This window comes from Lichenostomus cassidix, chromosome 3, assembly GCF_008360975.1.
Source record: "Lichenostomus cassidix isolate B80296 chromosome 3, HeHo_3.0, whole genome shotgun sequence".
In the NCBI taxonomy this organism is placed as follows: Eukaryota; Metazoa; Chordata; class Aves; order Passeriformes; family Meliphagidae; genus Lichenostomus; species Lichenostomus cassidix.
In genome coordinates, this window is record NC_139483.1 from 108,812,864 (window position 1) to 108,818,550 (window position 5,687).

Genomic DNA, 5,687 nt, shown 5'->3' on the forward strand with positions numbered 1-5,687 from the left:
CACTAATGGTGGAAAAGACCTCTGAGATCATCAAGTCTGACCATCAACCCAGCATCACTGTGTTCACACTAAACAATATTCCCAAGTGCCAAATACACATGTTTTTTGAACACTTCCAGGGATGGTGACTCTGCAACTTCCCTGGCCAGCATTGCTGAAGCTCACTTTGGAGAGGAAAACAGCTTTGTAAAGAACTGGGGAAAAGAAGAGAACAGGTGTGTTTTTTTTCTGGTAATTGTTGTTTTTAAGGGAAAGCAAATATTCCAGAGTCATCCCTACACTCCAGGCCCTGCTGCATCACCTATCTCAGCAGAGCTGCTGGTCTCTTTTGCCTAAATGACTGAGGATGACTCACGTGTCACCTGGAATCAGCCCTTCCTCCGACCTTACCCTGAGCAATTTGCCTCAGATGTCTCTTCAAACACAGAAAATCAGCTCCTCAGATCTGAGCTGATGCCTTAAACTGTCTAGGAATTGGTGTCTCCTGCTCTGCCTCACACGAATGCTATTTTCCTTTTCAGTTATTAAACACATGTGGGTGTTTTAAAGCATCCCATGTTCTTTCGAGGATGCTGCTCCAACACCAGAGGTTTTCCTGGCAGCCCCCAAGCTCTGTGCCTTCCTTCCCTAACCCATTTGGCCCTGCTGGCCTTTGGTGCTGGGGTGTCAACTGGTGTGTGGGCATGGAGGGAGGCAGGTGGTGCCAGTGGTGACACAGGGGAGCACCTTCCTGGAGGGCTCCTGCTGCTTAAAAACCCAGCACTGCCTGGAACTGCCCCCTCCAGCGAGGGTCTGATTCCACTTGTGAGCAGGAACCGTGCCATTCTAACAGATGGGCTCCAGTGCAAACAGCCAAGAAAACATGTATATTCATAAAAAAAAAAAAAAATTGAGAAAAAAAACGGGTACTGAGGGCATGAATACCAGCCAAAAACATCAACATCTCTCCATGTCTTCTCTTGAGCGTACAAATCCATGGTTAAGGGGATGTGTGGGCGCTGAGCTGAATTCATTAAAAAAAATTAAAACAAAATGCCTGGCCACATAGAAAGAGATTTCAGAGCATTAGGAAATGGGCAAGGTGCCCTAAGAGAGAGAGGAAAAGGGAAAGAGAAAAGTAATATTCAGGAATAAGCTGAGCCAGAAAAGTGCATGGGGTCTGTCTGGTAATTCCCAGAGCCTGTGACTCGTCTGGGTGTTCAGTTCACGGGTTTGGTTTGGGGACAGGGAGGAGGCAAAGGTACAACCCTGTCTCTTGGACTTTTTTTTTCCCCATTCAATCTATTTCTCCTTTAGCAGGCCAAAATTAAAACAAGGAAACAAACTAACCTCTCAAACTGAAGAATTTTAGGCTGATTTAACATTTAAGACTCACACAGTTCTGTCCTTCAGGTCCTTATGGTGGATTTTGGGCAGAGAACTGTGAGGTCACAGGTGAGAAGATGAAGGAGAACAAATGGGATTGAACTGAAAACATCAACAAAGGAATTGTGAACACAGGTGAGGAACCCACCTCGCCTAAAAGACCTACTGGGAAGCTCTTCTAGCACCAAATAACCACGGCAGGCCAGCATAACCCAGGTCTAGGTATGAGAAAAACAGGAAAGTGCTGAGCCTACCATCTTGGAAAATACTTTACTTAAGGTACACACCCTGAAAAGCAGGTTGATTGAGGCTGCTGAGACGGAGGGAGGGTCTTCTTAGGTGGAAAATCATAAATTTCTCTTGCACATCACATCCTTGCTGGCAGCAGAAGCAGCAAACAAACCTACTCCTCTCCTTTCCCTACCAGCAATACACAAAATCTCAAAGGTTGGAAAAGACCTCTAACACCACAAAGAGGAGACTTTAAACTCAGTTTTACTCAGCTCTTTATCCCCACAAAAGGGTAGAACCTCTCAGAGGGGTGGTACACCCCTCATAACCAGCAGAGGAAGGTTTCATCTCTGTTTTGGAGCTTGGAACTGCACCCAGATTTTCTGCTTCCTTGAAGATTTTGCTGCTGCTGGAACAACAGGATGATGTGGGATAGGTCTGTGCTTTTGAAGCTGTTCCAGCTCATACAAAACAGTTAAAGCAAGGCATGCTAGTCAGCTCTCTCACGGGACTGTGCTAATGTAAGAGCTATGGCTTTATATTCCTTAAGTTAATTCATATTTCACTGCCTTATGAAAAGCTGAATAATTCAGCTTTACCATGAAATGGGAGGGAAGTCTTCATTAAAAGGCACCATGGGCCAATTCAGAAAGTATCAGGATCTAAACCTTTTCCCTTTTCACTGTGTGGTTTTCAAAGGAAGCAAGGAGTCAACAAGAAATTCAGGGGAACATGAGGTAGTATTCTGAGCTCAGGAGAGTAGTAAAGGTAGAAATATTTGCTAAGATTTCAAGTTCCTTTGAGCTGAAACCAAACAGCATTGGAACCAATATTCTCTTGAAAATGCTTTTAGACATAACACACACCAAGGTCACTAAAAATCTCAGTCTGAGCTTCTTGTATGGTCCAGGGCAGGGGGTTGGAATGAGATGTTCTTTAAGATCCTTAAAATCCAAACTATTCTCTGATTCTGTGATGTTATTGTGAACCAAAGTTCCAAAACCAAAGTTTTGGAAGGGCATGTGCCAAAATAAGGTAAATTAGGTAAATCACACTGCCAAAACCTGTTGTCAGAAAGTAAGAACCTGTGCACCCACAGCTGACCATCCAGGAGATGCTTTGATGCAGTGAATGGTAACAGACGAGGCAGATGGTGGGGAAAAAGTAGTAGAGGGACTAGAAAATGTAGGAAAAAAGGTAGAAAAGCGAAAAGCGAAAGCTTCAGGGAGACCTTACAGCAACACTGTTTTACCTAAAGGGGACTTTGGAGAGAGATGGAAAGGGATTTTCCACAGGGGCGTGGAGTGATAGGAGAAGGGTGAATGGCCTTAACCTGAATGAGGGTGTATTTAGATCAGATTTTACACAGAAATTTTCCCCTGTGAGGATGGTGAGGCTCTGGCACAGGGTGCACAGAGAAGCTGTGGCTGCCCCTGGATCCCTGGAATTTTCCAAGGCCAGGTTGGACAGGGCTTGGAGCAACATGGGATAATGGAAGGTGTCCCTGCCCATGGCAGGAGGGTTGGAACTGAATGATCTTTAAGGTCCTTTCCAACCCAGACTTTTCTGTGATTCTGTGACTATTTGTGCTACACAGTGCTCTGTGTAGGTTCTGAGCTACCAAAGCTCCTCTGTGTTCAGCAAAAATCTGTTTTCTTCTCCAAGTCTTTGACCTTTAACCCATGTGCAGCCACATCAGTGTAAATCTTTGTTCATTTCTTTCAATGAGCTCAAAACCCACTGTTGTTCATGGTGCCAGAAGTTAATGCTACCTCCCTGCAGTGTAGCAGTTATTATTATTATTTTCATTATTCCCACTCCTACGCCGCTTCTCCTAACAAATAACAATAATAACAACAAAAATAATGATAATAAAAAAAAAAAAAAAATCAAAATTTGGATTCTGCCCTTTCTAATTACAAATCACCACCTGTGGTAAAATTATTGAAAAACAGATGAGCATTTCATTCCAGCAATAGCCTTAAAACAAGCAGCAGTTCCAACTGCCAGTGTGATGTATAGACACGGCGCAGGGCAGATGAGGGATTAATTAGGTCTGTCCCTGCACATTGCCAGGGGAGCACTTCTGTAGAGGTGATTGAAAACTAGAAAGAGTGGCATTAGTCTTCATTGTTGGTTAAAGGCAACAAAAATAAAGATGCAATTGAGTTGACAAAGCTTCCAGGTATGTGGCTGAGTCATTTGGAGGTGTCAAAATGATCAAACCATAATTAATTAGCTAAAGTGCTATATTTAATTCCTCAACTTTAATGAAGATTTCTGCAGCCGAAAACAAACGGTGGCACCATTTGTTTGTGAAGGGAAGGAGTGGAGTGCAAGAAGCAGATGATGCCAAAATTTAATGATGCCTTTATAATCAAGCCCATGTTCTTAATCTTATTGTCATTTTCTGTACAGACATAGAAACCCAGTGCTGTTGTACACATTCATATTAGGACTGCAATTATGAGACCAGAAGTGACTGGGAAACCAAATGTGTTTTATTTCCAAGCAATAAAACAGAACACAGAAAAAAAAATCCTTTTTTTTTTTTTTTAATATTGGTCTCTAGGTTTGACACTGTAAAGACACACAAGACCTCAACAGCAGGTAGTCTATGTCTGGAATTTCAGTAAGCTTGTTCCAAAGGAAAGAAATTTGAGATTTATGAGTAATGAAATGCAGGAGAAAAATATTAGGTTTTCTCCCGATTCTGACACAATTGTGGACAAACATCACCCTGGATTTAGGCTGGAGGAAGTCTGCCTGAAACACCCAGGTGGCTCTTTCTGAGCCCAAACCTGTTCTGAACTGGGAAAGGTTTCTTTCTCTTTAGCTTTCTCACCCGCCACTACAACTTCAAGTGCACCCTGGTCCTATCAGGTACTTATACCTGCAGAGACTCACCCCAAAATGTTCTGTGACACTCTCTCCATGCTACCACATGAGTGTGGTCACCGAGAGCTCTGGAATAGACATTCCCCATCCCATGCACATTCAAACACACACAGGCTGATGCACCATGTGCTGCTCAAACTGAGCACACAGATTTATGCACAAATGGCTTTTCTCAGGTGACAAAACGGCCAGAACACCTATCCTATTGAGACAGGCTGAGATGTCTGGAGTAGAGATGCTCCAGGGAGACCTTAGAGCCCCTTCCAGTACCTCAAAGGATTCCAAGAGAGCTGGAGAGGGACTTTGGACAAGGGTCTGGAGTGACAGGACAAGGGTCTCCTCTCCAACAATCTGTGGCTGGGATAAACTGCATGGCACAATCTGCACAATATTGTGATCTCCAACAAGTCATTCCTGCTGCTGGCATCCCCAACCCTGTAGAAACCAGAAGGATGGGAAGATGCTTTCTCCCACAACAGAATCCCAGGATTAGCTGACAGTCAAGGTCTTAGCAGGAAGGCCAGTTAATGTATTGTTTCATCTACAACATAAAATGTAAGCAGAGTTTCCCTCTTACCCAACAGCTGTTACCTCTCCCATAAGCTGTTAAAACTCCCTCGTTATTCCATGCAGCCAGGCCAGGCCCATTTCCTGTGCAGTTGTCATCTCCTTAATATATTATGACATTATAGGCTTTATTAGTATATTTGCAGTGCCTTTTTATTTTTTATTAGCTAATGGGCTGTTTGCTTACACCATATTTGCTTAGTCTTTCAGAGCTCAGCCTATAAAATGGCCAAACGTGATCCCATCTGGAAGCCATTAAAGATCAATAGAGATGGAATCTGAAGAAGAAAGAATGGTGAAAAAAAAATGAAAAAGGAAAAATTCTACTATCAAAACAATTGTGAACGAAAACCTGTCAGCTTCTGTTCTCAAATCCGGATGTGCTAAAGCTCATCACAATTCCAACGTGACAAAAAGCATCATGGTCTTGTTAACATCAGGAAAACCTAATCTAGTTTAAAAGAATCATAAATATGATTAAAGCCCATGGTTTCCTTGATTCTTTGGGAAAATGGAAACCTTTCTAGCACATGTTGCATTCTTCTGAAGTGTTGGGCTCTTTGTGGGTGAGCAGCTCAGAGGACAAACTTCTTCTGTGACAGAAATATGAGTTATGGTGACATGTC

General features: G+C 43.0%; 1 long non-coding RNA gene across 1 annotated transcript; it reads left to right on the forward strand.

The window, feature by feature from the left end:
* Positions 1–1,497: 1,497 nt before the first annotated feature.
* Positions 1,498–5,382, forward strand: LOC146440421 (uncharacterized). Its single transcript, XR_014851418.1, has 2 exons — positions 1,498–1,644; positions 5,264–5,382. It is a non-coding gene; the product is annotated as an uncharacterized LOC146440421 (long non-coding RNA).
* The last annotated feature ends 305 nt before the right edge of the window (positions 5,383–5,687 follow it).